Source organism: Sturnira hondurensis, unplaced genomic scaffold (genome assembly GCF_014824575.4).
Source record: "Sturnira hondurensis isolate 20B ecotype Veracruz unplaced genomic scaffold, ASM1482457v3 Scaffold0004136, whole genome shotgun sequence".
NCBI lineage: Eukaryota > Metazoa > Chordata > Mammalia > Chiroptera > Phyllostomidae > Sturnira > Sturnira hondurensis.
The window spans coordinates 54,228,537-54,249,963 of NW_028076767.1; the positions used below are offsets into that span (position 1 = coordinate 54,228,537).

At 35.0% G+C, this 21,427-nt stretch overlaps 1 protein-coding gene across 21 annotated transcripts in view; it reads left to right on the forward strand.

The window, feature by feature from the left end:
- The window catches only part of BAZ2B (bromodomain adjacent to zinc finger domain 2B), a 382,453-nt gene that overhangs the window by 164,425 nt on the left and 196,601 nt on the right, over positions 1–21,427 (forward strand). For all 21 annotated transcript variants that reach the window (XM_037044636.1, XM_037044615.1, XM_037044614.1 and 18 more), the window contains one exon: positions 3,000–3,042. The gene's annotated coding sequence lies outside the window, so the exon portion shown is untranslated. The remainder of the gene's footprint in view (positions 1–2,999; positions 3,043–21,427) is intronic.

The following is a 21,427-nucleotide window of genomic DNA, read 5'->3' on the forward strand; positions in this document are numbered from 1 at the left end:
TCTATGTTCAGATTGAGTGAGATGAGAAAGGGCAGGTAGATTTATTTTTTCTGTTCATTTATGTATTTTTGAATCTCCAATAAGCTAGATAGGGATAAATATCCTTACTTTCTATATTTTGAAACTTGTGTTGTCTAGCGAAGGTTAAGATTTGTATGCTAAAGTTGATTATATAAGGAGAGACGTTTTCTGTTTTATGACAGAGGAGGAAGAAACCTAAAGCAAGTTACATACTAATTACTGGTAGAATACTCACATGATTGTAGGTCATGACTTAAGATTCCTCCCCCCCCTCATTACAATTTACCAATGGTAGGTGCTTTCTGTGACTAAATAGAGTTGAGATTTTCTCTGTGCACATTTACTAGAACAGTGGTTTGTAGAGAAATAGTATATAACTAATATATTAGTTGAATTATATTTTCATAAAATGTAGTATTACTTTTTATTTGTGTAACTGGAATATATTTTCTAATTTCTAGATGACTTTTAAGAATTACCTTTCATGTAGCCCTGGCTGGTGTAGCTCAGTGGATTGAGTGCAGGCCTGTGAACCACACGATCGTGGTTCAATTCCCAGTCAGGGCACATGCCTGGGTTGCAGGCCAGTTCCCGGTTCCCGGTTCCCGGTTCCCAGCAAGGGATGAATGAGAGACAACCATACATTGGTATTTCTCTCTCTCTCTCTCTCTCTCTCTCTCTCCTTCCCTCCCGCTCTAAGATAAATAAATAAAAATCTTTAAAAAAAAAATAAAAAAGAATTACCTTTCATGTAAAAGTCACTTAAGATTTTTATGAGAAGGCTTAACTTTTGTCTGCTTTTAACTTCTAGTGTCATTTTAATTCCATGTACTTTTTTTCTACTAAATTTGCAAATACCCAGTAAATTGCTACCATGATGAAAGAATGCCCTTGCCAGTTTTTTTATACTATAAACTTAAGGGTTTTAAATGTATGTATTTTTAAACTACTGATTATTTTACTTATCTTGTGTTTTTCCCAAAAAATAAAATATGAAATGGGACATTTACTTTTGTCTGTTTAGTAGCAGACACTTCTGCTATTTTTTCACATGTTTAAATGTAACAATTTAAAAAATTAATATCTATTTAAATTATAGAATTTTAGAGAAAGTATAATTGCTTCTTCAGAAAACTTTTTGTATTAACAGTTTTTTTATACTATAAACTTAAGGGTTTTAAATGTATGTATTTTTAAACTACTGATTATTTTACTTATCCTGTGTTTTCCCCAAAAAATAAAATATGAAATGGGACATTTACTTTTGTCTGTTTAGTAGCAGACACTTCTTTATTTTTTCACATGTTTAAATGTAACAATTTAAAAAATTAATATCTATTTAAATTATAGAATTTTAGAGAAAGTATAATTGCTTCTTTCAGAAAACTTTTTGTATTAACACTTTACTGCCATACACTTTTTTTCTATTAAGAGCATAATGCTAGGAAGCAGTTTCTTGAAGGCATGTCTTTGGATATAGAGAGTAATGTGTTTTATCTACGTAGCCTTCCCAACTGATTTGATACAGTGGGGGAATGGGTAGTAAGAATAACTTTTCAGTCTTATCTTCTCTGACCCCTCTGTGTATCATGTAAGGCTAACACGTTGTCCTCCATAGAAATATTTCTTTCTGCTTAAAATCAGTATATTTTCAATTTCTCTATTTCTTGGACTAAAAAAACACCATGAACACTCCTCTTGTTTCCCTTGAGCCTTATTTATAGATATCTCCTAGTTTCTCCTGGGTATTTTTTCCCTCCATATTCATTCCCTTTTTAAACTCATCCATACTCTTAGTTTGAATTTTATTTTTTTTAAGATTGTATTCATTTATCTTTACATGGGAAGGGAAGGAGAGAGGGAGAGAAATAATAATGTGTGGTTGCCTCTCATGTATCCCCCGCTGGGAACTGGCCTGCAACCCAGGCATGTGCCCTGACCGGGAATTGAACCACGATCCTATGGTTCACAGGCCCATGCTCAGTCCACTGAGCTATACCAGCCAGGGCTGAGCTGTATTTTTTATACGACTGTTTTACAAATCTTGGATTATTCTATATATCATCTACCTGTTGTTGGAAAACATCTCCGTTTGAGTAGCCTATGGTTACACTGAGCTCCCTTACTGTTCCAAATAAAAGTTACTCGATCACTGAAGGTTTCTTTCATTGCATCCCTGGTGAGTGAGAACCCAGGAAATACTTTAACCTGACTTTCCTTGGGTTTATACTGTATAGTTTCTTCCCAATTATATTTTCTTTCTTTTTTAAAAAAAGATTTTTGTTTGTTTATATTTTAGAGAGATGGGAAGGGAGGGAGAAGGAAAGGGAGAGAAACATTATTATGTGGTTGCCTCTCACATGCTCCCTAAAGGGAGGGCATGGCTGGCAATCTGGGCATGTACTCTGACTGGGAATCGAACCAGCAATCCTTCAGTTCACAGGCTGTCACTCAGTCCACTGAGCCACACCAGCCAGGGTTGTATTTTCAAGTTTTTTGGTTTTGTGGCTATTCACAAGGATTATCAGGCAGCAGTTTTTCCTATTAATTGATAATAAGAAGATCACATTCTGGCCATCAACTGAGCTGATAATCTAATAATATAAGGAAAGGTACAAACAATACCTCTTTTGTTTGTAGTATGTTTAAGATACTGTAATTCTCTTCTTGTAAGTATTTGAAATAAAACTCAAATGCCCTATCATTTATTTACTGATATATTATGTTAACCCTGGGTGTTGCTGATTATAAACAATACATAAACTAACATACTGTAATAAATAATGACCTATAAATAAACTTCAAGCATTTAATGTTTATTTGTATTGTGCTAATGGTACTTTTCCTGACAACCTTATATTAGTTTAAGTGTGACTTATGGCATAGAGAAAGACAAATTCTAAACAAATAGTTTAGTTTATGAAATTACCTACTCAAGTATGATTCAGCTGAATTCTGTTTCTGTTTTCCTATTGCAGCTTTCTCAACAGTGATGTCGCAAGACTGACCACATTGATCACAGTAAGACCAAAATGATAATTACGTTTTTAAGAATATTTTATTTTCTCTGAAAATGATAATCAAGTTAGAAAATATTTCTAATTTTAAATTATTATTTTTGCAATAGCTAATTGAACATTATATTTTCAATGAATCACATCTCACACTTGTGGTTACTAAGTACTTTAAAAATATTGCTATAAATACATTTAAAATGAAAATTACTTTTAATTTATGACAAATTATATTAACATATTTTAGTGTGAATTATAATCTATTCACCTATTTTTATCACCTATTTTTAGTTTTTGTTTTTACTGAACATTTACAATGCTTCCACATGAGAGAAAATTGTAAAAATAAGATATTTGGCCCTGGCTGGCATAGCTCAGTGGATTGAGTGTGAACCTGTAAACCACATGATCGCGGTTCGATTCCCGGTCAGGGCACATGCCTGGGTTGCAGGCTGGTTCCCGGCAGGGGACTCACAGGAGGCAACCCTGCATTGATGTTTATCTCCCTCTCTCCTTCCCTTCCCCCTCTAAAGATAAATAAATTAAAAAATATGTTTTTTAAAAAAATTAAGATTATTTGATACTAGAGTGATTATTATTAATCACTCTTTAAAGCTAGAATGAAAACAGTCTTGAAAAGATTCTTTGGTTTCTTACTTAAAATTTTTACTGCCCAGGATGGGCAGCTTAGTTGGTTGGAGCGTTGTCTTGATACACAAGATTGTAGGTTTGATCGCTGGTCAGGGCACATACAAGAAACAACCAGTTAATGCATAGATAAGTGGAACAACAAATTGATGTTTCTCTGTCTCTCCCTCTCTCCCTTAAAATCAATAATAAAAAATTAATGCTTTTATTAATATTTAAATGATTTATAAAGTCTTACAAGTGTGAAGAGTTGTTTAAAAAGAAACCGATACTTTTACTTTTAATTTTAAAGTGTTAATTTCTACCATGTATAAGGAAATGTGTTAATGAAAATCTTTAAGTGCTTGATCCTCCATATTATAAAATTTTAACTAGTAAATTCTCAATTATAATATTGAGATTTTATAGCATTTTTGAAAAATGCTTTTAAATAATAGATAAAAATTTTGAGTAAATTGTTTACTAGAATCTGCTTTGATCCTCTTGTAGTTGTTTATTAAGTATAGAAGCAGTAATTATCAGAAATGTAAATTTATGTATAGATAATCTTTGTGTTTATGTTTTAATATTTTTTGGAAAACCTGTTAGTTTGTTAAGTCTAACATCTTTTAGAGGCACAGAGAAATTTTATTGTATTTTTAAAGGCTTTTTTTTGATAATCAAAGGGTATGTAGAGTGACAATGGGGAAATGAAAGATTTCATGGCAGTCTAGAGCTGAATGTGGAAATGTAACCAGAATGCTTCAGGAAACAAGACAGGGCACAATGGCAAAAAATGCAGTTTTACACATGGCAGCATCAGAGTACTAGTTTCCTAAGTAGAAGGGACACTAGAGAAGAAGGATAGGGAAATGGATGTGGAAAGGTGTTTGGGTGTCTTTACCTTTGGGTCAGTGTCTGAAGCCACAGTGCCTATGCAGTGTTCTGTTTAGATTAGATGGAAATAAAATGAGCATAAATTTAAACACATTTTCTAATTTTCCAATTCTGTTATGGTATGTTTTTGTGTGATGTTGCCATAGCTTGGTGTCACTTGTCTTGCTAACTTTTTCAGTGTGTTCCTATTTTCCACTTAAATCGAATTACCTATTCAGGGTCATTCAAAGGTAGCCATGTCCTGTCTATATAACTTAATTTCCTTCTACTTTCCAGCACATAGACTGTTTTTTAGATATACCACTTCTATAGCCAACATATACTGGTGCTTCTGTCTCTATATCTGTTTTTAATATATATTTTATTGATTATGACATTACAGTTGTCCCATTCCCCCTTCAATCCCCTCCACCCTGCACACCTCCTCCCACCTACCTTACCCCCATTTAGTTCATGTCCATGTGTCATAAGTTTTTTAGCTTCTACATTTCCCACACTACTCTTGCCCTTCCCCTGTCTATTTTCTCCCCACTGACTATGCTACTTAGTCTCTGTACCTTCTCCCCCCTTCTCCTCCTCCTACTTCCCTGTTGCTAACCTTCCATGTGATCTCCACTTCTGTGGCTCTGCTCCTGATCTAGCTGTCCTCTTAGTTTGCGTTTATTTTAGGTGTGGTTGTTAATAACAATGAGTTTGCTGTCCTTTCACTGTTTATATTTTTTATCTTCTTTTTCTTAGATAAGTCCTTTTTTTAAAAAAGATTTTATTTGCTTATTTTTAGAGGGGAAGGGAAGGAGAGAGGGAGAAAGAAATATCAATGTATGGTTGCCTCTCGTGGGTCCCCTTCTGGGAACTGGCCTGCAACCCAGGCATGTGCCGTGACTGGGAATCGAACCATGGTTATTTGGTCTGCAGGCCTGCGCTCAATCCACTGAGCTAGACCAGCTAGGGCTAGATAAGTCCTTTTAACATTTTATATAATAAGGGCTTGGTGATGATGAACTCCTTGAACTTGACCTTATCTGAGAAGCACTTTATCTGCCCTTCCATTCTAAATGAAAGCTTTGCTGGATAGAGCAATTTTGGATGTAGGGCCTTGCCTTTCATGACTTGGAATACTTCTTTCCAGCCCCTTCTTGCCTGTAAGGTCTCTTTTGAGAAATCAGCTGACAGTCTCATGGGCACTCCTTTGTAGGTGACTGTCCCCTTATCTCTTGCTGCTTCTAGGATTTTCTCCTTCATTTTAATCTTGGCTAATGTAATTAGGATGTACCTTGGTGTGTTTCTCCTTGGGTCCAAGTTCTTTGGGACTCTCTGAGCTTCTTGGACTTCCTGGAAGTCTATTTCCTTCGCCAGATTGAGGAAACTCTCCTGCATTATTTGTTCAAATAAGTTTTCCACTTGTTGCTCTTCTCCTTCCTCTTCTGGAACCCGTATAATTTGGATGTTGGAATGTTTAAAGATGTCCTAGAGGTTCCCAAGCCTCCCCATTTTTTTTTTTTTGAATTCTTGTTTCTTCATTCTTTTCTGTTTGGTTGTTTCTTTCTTTCTTCTGGTCCACTCCATTGATTTGAGTCCCAGTTTCTTTTCCATCACTATTGGTTCCCTGTGCATATTTCTTCATTTCACTTAGTGTAGCCTTCATTTGTTCATCTAATTTGTGACTAAAATCAACCAGTTCTGTGAGCATTCTGATCACCAGTATTTTGAACTGTGCATCTGATAGGCGGACTATCTCTTGGTTGCTTAAAAGTATTGGTTCTGGGACTTTGATTTGTTCTTCTGTTTGAGCCATTTTTGGTCAGGTCATGCTTGTTATGTATAAATGGCGGGGCCTTAGGTGTTCCCCAGGTCAGGACAACCCAAGTCACTTTGTTGTAATGCTGTATGTGGGGGCGGGCTCAGAGAGGGAACTAAGGCGCTTATTCTGCTCTCTCTCGGATTTCAGTCTCCTCTGGCACTTCCCACAAATTGGCATCTTTTTAATCGCTTCTTTTAGGCTTTATTCCCATTGCTAGGGCTCTGGGTGAACGGTCTGTCCGGGAATGTGTGACCTTGGTCAGCCCCGCACTGCCTGTGCTCCTGGGTCTGGCTGCCACCCCCTTTTCCTGCAGCAACCTCTCTCTGCTGGCCACCGATGTCGTCCCTCTTACCAGTCTGGTTGAATGGTTGTCAGACATCTGTACAGTTCAGTTTTCTGTCTGTTCTGGTTGTATTTTTGTTTCTAAATCTTTGTTGTCCTTAATTTTTGTTGTGCGAGGAGGCACTTTTTTTCACCTATGCCTCCATCTTGGCCACTCCATATCTTTTTACATACAGTACCTCATTTCATTTTCTTGAAGTAGTTAACTTTCTTTATTCAATACCAATTCATTCTTCAAGTGATCTTGTACTTTTTCATGATGAATGAAACCTTCACTGAGTTCTCTTTCCTTTTATCATTCCCTCTTTATATTCTGCCACAGACCTCTTTTTAAAAATTTAGAACTTCTATCTCCAGCTCTGTATATGACTGATACCTGACTGTGCCATGCCACAGGTACTAAATTCAACATGTCTAGACTTGAATTCCTTTCCTCCCACTTTCCTTAAAACCTTACTCTCTCTACATGTTCTCTGTATTGGTTAGTGATATCAACATCTACTGGCTACTGAAGCCAAAAATACTAGTTATCTTCAACTACTTCTTCAAAAATTCTCATCTATTCTGACATCAAATCCTACTGATTTTCTACATGGAGTGTAATAATAAGAGCTAATGTTTATGGAATGCTTTCTCTGTGCCAGGTACTAAGTTAAGCATTTTACCAGTAGTAACTTATTTAATCTTCCTAGCAAGTTTGTTTATCTTTCCTGTTTTTTGTAAGAAAGACATATATTTTGCTAAAAAAAAAGTACACAGCAGTACCACGAATGTCTCCATCCATATTTTTAAAAAGAAAGAAAGAAATAAAGGAAAGGCCCTGGCTGGCATAGCTCAGTGGATTGAGTGCGGGCCTGCGAACCACGCAATCGTGGTTCGATTCCCAGTCAGGGCACATGCCTGGGTTGCAGGCCAGTTCCCTGCAGGGAACTCACAAGAGGCAACCATGCATAGATACTTCTCTCCTTTTCTCCTTCTCTTCCCCTTTAAAGATAAATAAATAAAATCTTTAAAAAATTATTTAAAAAAAGGAAAGAAAGGGAGGGAGGGAAGGAGGAAGGAAGGAAGGAAGGAAGGACAAGCCCTTGGATATGAAGAAGCCTAATTTATAAGAACTATAGTGGGTACAGAGGGACATATTAAATAATAACAAAAGGATGAAATAAGGAAAGTCCAGACTGGGCTTTGCCTGGGATGTAAGGCAAAAGACCTATTTTCTTCAGTAGACTAGCATAGGAGTAGTAGAGATTAAAAAGACATAAGAGACATATAAGCCAATTGTAATATATAGTTTATAGTTAAAAGAAACAATTTTAAAATATTATATGACACAGGAGTACGTATAATCACCAGATATTTAATCCTAAATAATTTTGTTTGAAATTGTCTCAGGTATGATAGTAGTGCTGGGCCAATTGTTGATGTATAAAACATAAATCTGTGCCATATAAGCAAGCGTCTTTGTCAGAGGCTGAGCACTGAGAAAAAAGTACATTCTCCAATTATTGTTTTTTGCTTGGCACTTCTGATGCAAGAGGATTTGCTAAAGGCAGTTACAGAAATTTAGCTCAATATCATTATTAGTCATAAAATATGATTTGTGATTTTCCTAATCCATAGTTCTCCTACCAAAAATTACTATTGTGTCATATTTTCTTAAAATTTAGTGTTTGTTTCATAGGAATATGGGAAGTTCAAGGGAATAAGAACTAATGTTTCTAGAAACTCTATAAAGATGATGATGGTGGTGGTAGTCAGCATTCAAGTACTGGGCACTAGTCATGGGTTTATTGTTTTAACTTATTTCATCATCGCAACTTCATGAGGGAGGTGTTATTATCCTCATTTTACAGTTGGTAAAACTGAGCTATAGAGAGGTAAAGCAGTTTGGCCAGAGTGAAGTTCAGGGTCAAACCAAGGCCTTTTGACATGGAGCTTGACTATCTGCTATACAGCTTCTCTTTATGCCATGGTGCTGGGTGCTATTAGTGTTTATTTCATTATTTCATTTATCGGGAAATGTCTTAATTATTTCTTCATTTTAATACTATATTTTTGCCAGATATAAAATCCTTGGTTGACAGTTGTTTTTATTTTACTTTTATTTGACCACATTAAATATGTAAACCCACTTGCTTTCTGGCCTCCATGCTTTCTAACGAGAAATTAACTATTAATTTAATTGAGGATTTTTCATACATGACAAATTGTTTCTCTCTTGCTGCTTCCAAGTTTCTATCTTTGCCTTTCAGCCAGTTTGACTGTAATGTGTCTTAGTGTGATTCTCTTTTGAGTTTATCTTATTTAGATGTGCTCATTCATGTTTCTCCCCAAATTGGGGAAGTGTGTGTAGTCATTATTTCTTCAAAGACTATTTCTGTCTCCTTTTTTCTTCTTTCGAGATAGCCATAAAGCATATGTATAGCACTCCTGAGTGTATCCCATGGATTCCATAGGCTCTATTCACTTTATTCTTTTTTCTTTATGCTCTTCTGACTGGATAATCTCAAATCACATGTCTTCAAATTTGCTGGTTCTTTTTGAGACCCGCTCAAGTTTGTTGTTGAACCCTTGTGGTGACTTTTTTTACTTTACTTTCTGTACTTCGTACATCAAATTTCTGTTTAGTTCCTTTTTAAATATCTCTTTATTGATATTTTAATTTATTTATATATTGCTGGTTTCTTTTTGTTCTTTGTCCATGGTTTCTTTTGCTTCTTTGAGCATATTAAGGCGGGGCATTTGTTGCTAGTAGATCTGGCTTAACAAGAAATGCTAAAGGGAGTTTTTTAGGCTGAAATGAAAGGATGGTAATTGGTAACTAGAAGTCATAAGAAGTAAAGAACTCCAGTAAAGGTAACTACGTAGGTTATTGGGTAAGGAGATAGTACTTTGAAGGAAAGAATAGAAGGCCAGTCAGTGTAGCTAGAGGACAGAGAGCAAGAGTATGGTTTGAGATCAACAATCAGTAGATATAGGACACAATAGAGTATGATAAGAATCTTTTTATTTTAAGAACAATGAGAAATGTTTGAAGTTCAAATTGAAGTTTAAATTGTGAATGACCCAATTTTAATTGAGGCTTACAGAGGTTAAGTAACTTGCTTAAGGTGGTACAATGATTAAAAGATAGAATGATGACTATAATCCAGGAACATCTTGATTTAACATCATCATTACCCCATTTCTTATGAATTAAAAAATGTTTGCCTGGCTGGTGTAGCTCAGTGGATTGAGTGCTGGCCTGTGAACTGAAAGGTTGCCAGTTTGATTCCCAGTCAGGGCACATTCCTGTCTTGCAGGCCAGGTCCCCACCTGATTTTGTGCAAGGGGCAACCATCTCTTGCACATTGGTGTTTCTCTCCTTTTCTTTGTCCTTCCCTTCCCCTCTAAAAATAAATTAATAAAATCTTAAAAATAGGAAATGTCTAAGAAATTATAATCCTGAAATTTTTGTGACTTGAAATTGTTCTTTAGTTTATTATTTCAACATATTGTTCATTGCTTTGTTATTACTAAATGTCTACTGTGTTTGAGGGATGTGATTTAATCCATTTAGAAAAAGAATTTATTTATTTTGAGAGAGAGGAGAAGGGAGAGAAAAGCAAGGAATAGAAGTATCCGTGTAGAAAAGAGACATCGGTCAGTTGCCTCTCACATGCCTTCAATCAGGGACCTGGTCTTCAATCCAGGCATGTGCCCTGACCAGTAATCAAATTGGTGACCTTTCACTTCATGTGCTGATGCCCAAACAACTGAGCCATACCAGCCAGGGATGTGATTTTACCCTTTTAAAACCCAGTCATGGTTATATTCATTTTGTTAGCTCTACTTGTGACCTGTTGGTTTCCAGTGAACATGTGAATTCAGTGGTTAACAGTGACCATTGGAACAAACATATTTGATGTGTTTTGTATATTTGTTCCACCTCTTAATTCCTATCATCTATAGGAAAATTAACAGTGAAACCTAATTATGTGCTAGACTGTTTCCAAATATTACTTTAATCTTAGAATTATTGATATTAAGTAACTGCTCCAAGTTGAGATAATTAGTAAGTTGGGTTCAAATTCATGTTTTTCTAACGAAAGACAAAGATGTTTCTACTATAATGTATTCAGAGACTATGAAACTAATTTATGTCCAAATGAACTTAGTATGTATATTTAGAAATAAAGTGCTTAATGCTCAATATATATTTGCTAGCTCACTGAATGGCAGAAGCAAGATTATGGGAGAGGAAAATTCTAGTACCAGCCGGTGTGTACCCTGAAGTGACTTCCTGAATCCACTCTTCACACAGTTTATATAATGCCAACCTCTCTTTTACTTAATTATCTTCAATTTTCTATACCTCTTTATAATATTGATTCTCAGTAAGAGAAGAAACATGATATATGCTGTTAAATGGGAAGTTTCTTATTCTGAACTGTTCTGCCTGACAAAATATTCCCTAGCTAGGAATTGTGAACATTTATTTAATCAGTGGATATATTATGTGCTTCACATTCTGTCAGTCACTTATTTAGTCTCCATTCAGCAGGCACTTATGGAGCACTGACTTACATGCTTCCACTGTCTAGCTATTGGGGACACTATGGTCAATAAGACAAAGTTTCTTCATTATGTTTATTTTCTAGTAGGAGAGTAGAAGTAAAGAAATGAATGTATTTTTTAAAATGTTGGTAAGAGTTATAAAGGAGTGGGGAGATGTGGTGGTGTATATGGGAGGGACGGGGTAGAAGTGGCAGCAATCTACAGATGAAACTTGGAGAAGGCCTCAGTGAGGAGGTGCGCGTGTTGAGAAATGAAGGAGCCAGCCACGTGAGGGTGTGAGGAAATAGTGCCGGTGTGACTCTAGAACATTGCAAGCTGGTGGTGTAGAGGTAGTCAGATGCCATCAAAAGTAGTTAGAACTTCTTTCTAATGTGAAGAGAAGTCCCTGGAAGCTTTGATTGTAGATTGATTTCAATTCTCCCGATTCCATGTTTAATTTGAAAATGTTCCACATTTAACTTTTCTTCTGTTGGAAGATGTTATGTAACTGCTTCCTTAACAAGGAAGACGTTAAAGAGGAAGCCATGTCGAGAAATTGGTGGTATTAAGACATTTTAAGTAAATTCTTTGTTCTTTGTAGTAATTTATATTTTTAGAGGCATTCTACTATCTTGTTCTGAAATTTTATGCCCTTGCTATCATAATTGTGAAGGGTCCATCATCTTAAAGGGAAATAGATATGCATTATTTCTTGGTTTAAGAGACATTACATAATTCCTTTTGAATTATTTAGGAAATGTATAAAGATGGAGAATATAGTTTTCCTATTCTTTAGGAGCTTCCAGTCTAGTGGTGAAACAGACACCAAAAACAGTCAGCACAGATATCGTAGATGCCACAGTGGAGGCTTTTGTGCAGTGTTTTGTGAGTATAGGGATGTGTTCCCTAGAGATGGGGAGGCCTCATCAAAAATAGCATATTCTAGTTTGATTCCCAGTCAGGGCACATGCCTGGGTTGCAGGCCAGTTCCCAGCTAGGGGACTCACAAGAGGCAACCATACATTAATATTTCTCTCCTTCTCTTCTTCCCTTCCCCTCTAAAGATAAAATAAATAAAATCTTTAAAAAAATAGCATATTCTAGGAAGATTCTCTATCCTGCTTTTGAAACATAGTAGAGAATAGGTATCACTATTTAAATAGAGATGCTTATGTTGCAAAAAATCTTCATAAAGAATTTATGATTTCCACCTATATAGCAAAATACATACATGGTATCTGACTCAGTATACATGAAAAAGCCGAATTTTTCTTCTAAGTGGAGGGTAAAAACACAGTGGTGCTCATTGTTACTGCTGCCCTTTCTTCCTGTTATCTCTCACTCACTGCCCTCCATTTTTGTACATGTACATGAGGCGGAGAGAAGATAACATTTAAAATGTTTTAAAGGAAGGCTTTATGCGAATTTTGGAAGTTTTTTGAAGTGGAGGTGTCATTATAAAAAGGAAATCAATACATTAGCTGATGCTAGTGTCTTCTGATAGTTCTTAACTGGGAGCTTCGATCTTTCCACTACTCAAAATTTCAGGTAGATATTTAATATTTCTACCGTAGCATTAAGCAGGTGACTCTCACTAATAATGCATACCAGAGTGATAATGAAATTAATGTCAGGGCAGCTTGGCCATGCTTTGCAAGTCTGTTGGCCAAGAATTAGAGGAAAGGTTCCTAGAGTATTAAATTGTGTGAAAAAGAGGCAGGTGCCTAAAGAGAAAGTACAGACTTGTTAAAAAATGCAGTGTCCTCATGCCAGAATATGACATGAAGAGAAATGAAGCCAGCACAATGTGCTTTAAGTGTGCTGAGAGTATTGAAGGAACCGAAGGAGAAGGGGGTATTTCTTTCTTAGTAGTTAATATAATTATGGACTCACAACACAGTGCAGTATTGTATAGAGTGAGTATAAATAGCAAACTAGCAGTGGTAACAGCAGAATTTCAGGTAAGGATAGCAAGGATTAAAAAATAGCCTTTTTATAATAAAAATTTATCTTAAAGTTAATTATACTTGAGTATTTACTCAAGACCAGCATCTTCTTATAGAAGATGGTTTTTAATGTAGAAACAAACTGTGAGGCTAAGGGAACAGGTTTCTGGGTAAGGTGCTGGCTTGAATCTATATACTTACTTCATCTAACTGCTAAAGTACCACCAATTTGATAGAGAATACATTTTTTTAAAAGGCATAACCAAAGAAATAAGCTGAAACCTGGAGAGCAGACATATGAATGGTAACCGATTTAGCATATTAACAGAATTGAGTAATCAGCTGACAAGGTAAGCCAGAAAGAAAGAACCGTCTAGTGAAACTTTGAAACCGTCAAGGGTTCAGAACGATCAGTTCCAGTATCTCTGGAAGGGGCAGCAGCAGTGGAGGGGGCAAGTTACAGGTGCAGGTAAAGCTCTAAATACATAGACTGTATGAAAGTAGAAAATGTTTATTGAGCATTCATTAAACATAAAAAGTCTCTTAACTCTTACATTTTTTAAGTCTTCTTTACTTAACACAACTAGGTGCCTCTATTGCTCAGTACAAAACTGGAGGTTTATTTATCTTCTGAAGTGTATAAAGTTGAGCATTTCTGGATTTGGGTAAATGAAACACCTTTGTTGGCAGCGGTATCATAGGAAAAACTGGACTGAGTCAGAGCTTACTGTGTACTGAATATTGTGATCCTCCAGTAAGCTTTACTCACTTGGCTTATGCAAGAATGAACTAAGGATAAAATTGTCATCAAGGTTACCCACTGAATGGCTTAGCTAGGTCACCCTACAGTGAAATTTATGCTTGACGAGTCCCACACAGGTTCACAAAATTTTTAAATAGGTTTTACAAGTTCCGCTCTCTAATATGAATGGATGGGCAAGGGTCATCAGACATTTGAGGAAATCCTGTGTTAGAAATGACAGAGATATCAACATTGGATTATAAGATAACACTGAGAACATCTCATGGAAAATAGGTAAAAGGAATAGAAAGTAGAAGAGAGGTGATTACAGGACCTTGCCAGAGATATAATACCTAAATAATAGGAGAAATATATTGTATAGACATCGGTGAAGGACGGGGGCCTGTAGAGTAAAGGGAAGAGAAGGAGAGGGAAGGTGGGGAGTCAAGGAGGTAAGAAAAAGTGAGATTAAAATTTTTTTTTAAGATTTTATTTTTTAGAGGGGAAGGTAGGGAGAAAGAGAGGGAGAGAAACGTCAGTGTGTCGTTGCCTCTTGTCCAGCTCCCCTCACTGGGGTCCTGGCCCACAACCCCAGCGTGTGCCCTGACTGGGAACCGAACCAGCTACCCCTTGCCTCGCAGTCTGGTGCTCAATCCACTGAGCCACATCAGCCAGGGCAAAATTGAGATCTTTAGTAAATAATTTAAAAAAAATTCCTCATACCAAAAAAGAAAACCTTTTGCATTTTTTAATGTTCCTACCGCAGAGTAATTTTTCCCTTTTCCCATGAGAAAAGAACTTGAGATTTAAGTAATATTTTAAAAAAACTTTTATTTTTATTAAGTTGAAATTTATGACATAAAATTAACTATTTAGGAGTGAACAGTTTAGCACTTTCACAGTGTTGTGGAACCGTTCTCTCTATCTAGTTCCAAAACATTTTCACCACCCCAAAAGAAATTTCAGATGCATCAATGAGTTGTTCTCCATTTCTCCTTCCCAAACTCCCATTCAGAATCAGCAATCTGCATTTTGTCTCTTAAGATTTGCCTATCTTAACGATTTAATAAAGATGAAATAATACATATATGACCTTTTGTAACTGGCTTTGTTCACTTCTTTTGGAGGTTCCTTTACCTTGTAGCTTGTGTCAGTATTTCATACTAATTTATATCTGAATAATATTCCATTTAACATATGTAGCACAATTTGTTTATCCATTCATCCTTTGATGAAGATTTGGTTTGTTTCCACTTTTTGACCATTGTGAATTGTGCTGCCATGAATATGCATGTAAATGTACTTGTTTGAGTACCTGTTTTTAGAGGTTTGGGGTATATATCTAGGAGTGGAATTGCTGGATTAGTTGTTATTTTTATGTTTAACCACTGGGGACAACACCAGATCATTTTCTACAACAGGCAAACCAGTTTGCCTGCTCTTCAGTAATGTACAAGTTTTCCAATTTCTCTATATCTTTGCCAGTATTTCTTTTTTTTTTAATATTACAGCTATACTAGTTTTGGCCATTTGTATATCTTCTTTGGAGCATTGTTTGTTCACATTCTTTGCCCATTTTTTAAATGTGGGTTGTCTTCATATTGTTGTATTGCAAGAGATTTTTATATATTCTGGATCCTAGACCTTATCAGATGTATGATTTGCGAATACTTTCTCCCATTCTGTAGATAACTTTTTTCCTAAGAAAGAGGTGAAGGGAGGGAGAAATGGAGGGAGAGAAACATTGATGTGAAGAGAAACATTGATCAGTTGCCTCTCCTATGTGCCCGACAGGGACCAAACCTGCAACCTAGGCTTGTGCCCTGACCAGGAATCAAACCAGTAACCCTTCACTTTGTGGGATGACACCCAACCAACTGAACCACATGGGTCAGGGCTGTAGATTCCATTCTTGATAATGCTCCTTAATGCTCCCAAAGTTTTAGTTGTCTGAAATCCAATTTATCTTTTCCTTTGTTGCTTGTGCTTTTGGTTTCATATCTAAGAATCAATGCCAAATCCAAATTCATAAAGATTTACCACTGTGTTTCTTCTAAGAGTTGTATGGTTTTATTTATATTTAAGTCATTGATATTTTTTGAATAAATTTTTATTTGGTAGGAGGCAGAGTCTAATTTCATTCACTCTTTTGCATATAGATATTGTCTTCCCGCATATTTTTTGAAAAGATTCTTTTTCCCCCTATTGAATAGTCTTGGCACCCTTGTCAAAAATTAGTTGGCCACAGATGCATGGGTTCAACTCCTGTGCACTCTTCTCAGTGACACTCAATGTGCACTCAACTCAGTGACATTGGTCTGTTTGCCCTGATGTTCAGTGCCACATTTTTTTGATTGTTGTGTTTTGAAATTGGGAAGTGTAAGTCCTCCAACTGTGTTTTTCTTTTTCAGTATTATTGTAAATGGAACTGCTAATTTACTTTCCGGGTTGTTCACTGTTAGAGTAGGGAAAGAGCTGATTTTCTGTGTGTGTGTGTGTGTGTGTGTGTGTGTGTGTGTGTTGTTCTTATACTATCAGCAAATACACTGGTTTAGTTTTATAGTTTTTGTTTTAATTCAGAAAAGAGAGAATTGAATCCAGTTTGGTTTTTCATATAAAAAGAATAGTCATTACAATTCCTCTTCTTTACTTTAGATTTCAAAATAATGAAGAGTTCTTGTTGTGCTATATAAAAACTTTGATCAGATGAACACAACTGAAGGATCTGGTAAAGATCTTGGGCTGAATTTGGTGAATTATCATTTTATGTCCACATTTTCTTTCTTTTCCCTATCAGCTCACCTCATGGTTTTATGTCATTTGCTTTCATTTCCCTATCAATTCACCTCGTGCTTTTATTCTGTAACAGATTAAAAATGTAAAAAAAGCAACAACACCATCATGGCACCTGTGTCTGTGCTCCATTGTGTGATACAGGTGCTATGTATCATGGGTGCTGTCATTCAGTTGTCACTCACTACCACACACAATGTGTATTTAAGGTTCTCTGCCTATTCTTTGTGCTTACTGAGAAATGTCATTTTATTTATGATATAAAATAAGTATTTAAATATGTTACTGTCTCATTTAATAATACAAATACTTTGAAGCATTTTATGAAACTCCTTGAGAAATTTCAGTTTATAGTACTCACTTGTAAGCTCTTTGTGGAGAGAACTGTCTTATTCAGGCGTCTGTTCAGAATGTTGGAACTTACACCCTCAATCTTGTTTCCAATAGGTATTTGTTGGATTCAGTAGGTTTTTAATGTGTATGTGTAGTTGCTTGCTCGTGTGTTCAGCAAGTCTGTCTATATACAATTTTACCCATTCTGTGAATCAGTTCTTTCTATTAATTGTTCTTTCTAAAGTACCATTTAAAGATGGGTTAGTATATGAGGACTTGGGGACCAAAACACTGATCAAATAACTATAGCAGCAATAACTCATTTATACTTTTGCCACACAGATATGGACAGCATTGGCTAAAAATTCCACCGGGCAATTCCAGTAATTTCAGATCATTTCTTAATGTGGATTCCACTTGGAGAGGTGAAAATGAATTGATTTTAGTTTAGTTAAATGGTAATAATGAAAAGAGAATAGCCTACATAACTTTATAGCTTTCTAGTTCTGTGGACAATGACTGAGGAGACAAATCATGCAGGAAACATCTACAAACAGAGAGAGAGAATATTCACATTTTAAAGCAAGGTGGGCTCGTTCTTATCTGAGTTTGTACTTGCATTTCATAGGTAACACAAATTATTTCTAATCCATTTTCTTTGTCTTATTTGAAGTAATCATTTTTACATATCGAATATTGGATTTATTAGGCAAAATAAAGTTTATAATTAGTCATCTTACCCTTCAAATAAAATAAAGGTGTGTTTTAATAAGTCATCTTAGAAATCAAAGTCCATGAGTGCATAAAAGTATTTTTTCAAAGAATAAAAATTTACCATACTGTAGTATGTGTAGCACCTGACAATTTCATTATATCTTTCAGTATAGTTAATACTGAGTACTAAGAAATTAAGACTAATAAGCCCTAATATGCTGTTTTAATTATTTATTATAAGCATACTTAATGGAAGAAATAAGGCAAGTTACTAGAAGTTAACTTTCCTTTTTATATGTTTATTAAATGTAACTAATTTCCTGAAAAAATTTAAAGTTATTACTTAATCAAAATAATTTTTGGAAAATAAGTTATTATAGAATGTGATTTAAATTCTAATTTAATGTTTAGAAAAATATTTTTTATCTGTTTGACCCATTCTTCCAGAAACACACTTTATAAATTCTCCATGTACTTTGCATCATGACATCAGAATAAAAATGAGGGTTTTTTTTTCTTTTGAAATTGTGAGTAATTATGTAAAAAAAAGACTGTGAAATATAAACAAAATTCTAAGTTGATTATAGCTATACTGGTTAAAAGAAACACTCTACAAATATTTTCTTTAACCAAGTTCATATTCATTATGTTTTTTACATTATATGTTTGGATTCATCTCTCCCTTTAAATGATGTTAAATAATGATGTCCTTGGTGTGTACTTTAGTCTACATCAAAAGATAATTATTATTTCACATACATTCATCTTTTTAAACATGATTTTAGGTGAGGAAGCGGGGAGAGAGAGAGAGATTGATTGATTGATTTTTATGTATGCCCTAACAGGAGGTTGAACCCATACCCTTGACATAATGGAATGGTGCTCTAACCAACTGAGCTACCTGGTTAGGACTACATTCATCTTATCTTACAAATAAAATGATATACTTAAATTTGGTAACTGTATCTTCTTTTGGCTTTTCCCTAGTTCCTAGTAAAAGGTATTTAATGAATTAGCTAGTGACAGCTACAGTATCAGAAATTCAGGATTCATTCTGAAATTGCTGCTTTGCCTTTAGTTTTTTGTTAGTTGTGTTTTGGTTTGTACCTGTTAAGTGAAAATAATCATTCTTATTATTTGGGATGAATTTATTTTTTTCTCAACTTTTCACATATGCAAAAATATTTTAATTCTTCAATCAGTCAGTATTAAATCTATTTCAAAATATTACCTGAACCTACAACTTTGCTCAGAAATTAAGATGCTGTGTTACATATAAAAGAGAAGAAATGGAAAGTCCTATTAGGTCTGGTACTCATTTTAGTAAACCAAACCTCAAAGTGACCAGCACTGTGTTGTTACACAGCCAGTTTATGGCAGAGGCTGCAGGATCAGCATCGGATTCCTAACCCAGTGCTCTGTTTCTGAAAATTAGGTGACTTTATTTCTTTTTAATGTATTCTATTTTTACTGTTTTAGGAAGAGTATCACATTTCAGGCCTATTTCTGTTATCAGCATCATTATTTTTCTACATAAAACTATGAACCTATGAACATGGTATCATTTGGGATTACTCTTGTTCCTGTGGCTCTAAATAATCAAAATTTAACAGGGCCTGTGATCTAGCTTCAGTATCTTGTACATCCTTTGTTTCCTCTCATTCCCACCACCACCCTATTTAGGTCATTTGTAGATCACTACACTAGCTTATGTACTAGTTTCTCTGCCTTCAGTTTCTTGCCTCTTTTTCTTCTTCATTATGGATAACATTGCCATACTGACTTATCTGAACTTGTGATTTCTTTTTCCACACCTTTGTTTGCTTACACTATTCCCTTTTTTTGAAGATTCTTTTACTACTTTTGAATATATATTCAAATGCTCTACATCCTTCAAGAGCCAACTCAAATCTCATTTTCTTCTCAGTACTGGCCACATCTACCTAAAGGAAGTACCACTAGAAAATCTGGGGGCAGTTTGTTGTCTGTAGTAACCATTTCACATCTAGGCTCATGATACCCTAATATCATAGACTGCGAGAGCAGGAAGAGACTTTAGGTTTCACTTTATAGTTTTACTAGAGTTAAATGACTAACATGAGAACTTGGAAGATTCAGAGCAGAGATGTAATTAGACTTACGTCTCCTAACCTGTAATCCCGAATACCTTCTTGTGTAACATACTTCCTCTCACTAAATAGTGCCTTGTCTTTTTAGTCTTTTTTCATGAGTGCATTTATTTCCTCTAAATGAGGCCAAGAGTCTTGTTTTAAACTTTTTTCTATTCCCCTTAATGTTTAGCATCTAATAGGCCATAATTCTTTATTTTGTAGAGGATTACCTTGAGATAAAAGTAGTAATATTTTAAATAAGGCATTATTTATATTTTGAGAAATATTAATGGCCAAAGATTATACTGATTTTGTTTAAAAATGATTGAACAGGAGGTTTTAATAGTTCTTGGTAGTTTGCATCAATTTCTAAGACTTTACTAAGCAAATAGTAGGAAATAAAATAAAATTGAAAAAATACTTTGGGTTTTATTGCTAGGTAAATGAGTCTCACTTGCTTAAAATGTTAAGAACACTGATTCAAGTACAAAACTAGAACTTTTATCAACATTTCTTCATTGCTTTACTGTGTTCAATTTTTCAGGAAATAAAATGTTTTAAATGCAGTAAGTTTATAGCTGATTGTATTAAGGGGAAGTATGATATAGTTTTGTTGTCTTAGTTACTAAGCCACTATTGAAAACAACTAGTACATTCTTTCAGGTTTTAAAGTTTTACAGATATATCTGATTTAAAGCATGTAAGTAAAGCAACAAGAATTATAGCAAATATATACACTTTAAAATTCTTTTGCAACTCAGCATGAATAAAAATGGCACATTAGAGGGCAGTTTAAATACCTATCAGGTGAAATAAAGCACGGGCTTCATGCGTATAGTTGGGGATATATGTGTCATCTGCTTCAGATGTATTACAGAGGTGATGTCAAGGTGAAAGCAGGCTTACAGAATGGTTGGAAATCATTGATATTCTGACTTGGAGGCTGTAAATGGCTCAGTGGCAGATGGAGTCTTTGTCAAGGAAGAAAAATGGCAGCTTTGGAGCATCATAGATGTTTTGCTAGCAGCTCAGCACACAGGCTGTGACCTTCTAGTATTCAGGACTCTCTTATGCTCTAATAAATTGAGCTTTTATTCACCTAAAATAGGTAAACAGTACTGATATTTCAGGACAAATTGAGGTGTTTCATTATAGAGAAACAAATTTGTTTTATTATCTAGTTTCCAAAGAAGTACCGGTAAGCTTTTAAGGGAACATGAATTTTTTAGTATCAGAAATATTTCTCAGTTTCCAAGAGAGAAAACAATGGAGTTTAACTGAAAAAACATTTTCGTAGAATCACATACTATTAAAACTAGGGAATATGTTAAAATTTCTAGACAAACCTGTTCATTTTACAGTTGGAGAGACCGAGTCTCAGAGACTGATTTAACCAAAGTCACTAAAATAGTTCATGAAGAACATTAGGTGACTCTTAGATTATTACTTGTTATACATATAAAATATCTTTAGTTATGAAGGTAAAAACTACTCTCTTTGAATAAAACTTAGAATATCACAGAATATGCCTACTTATTCATGACAGCTAT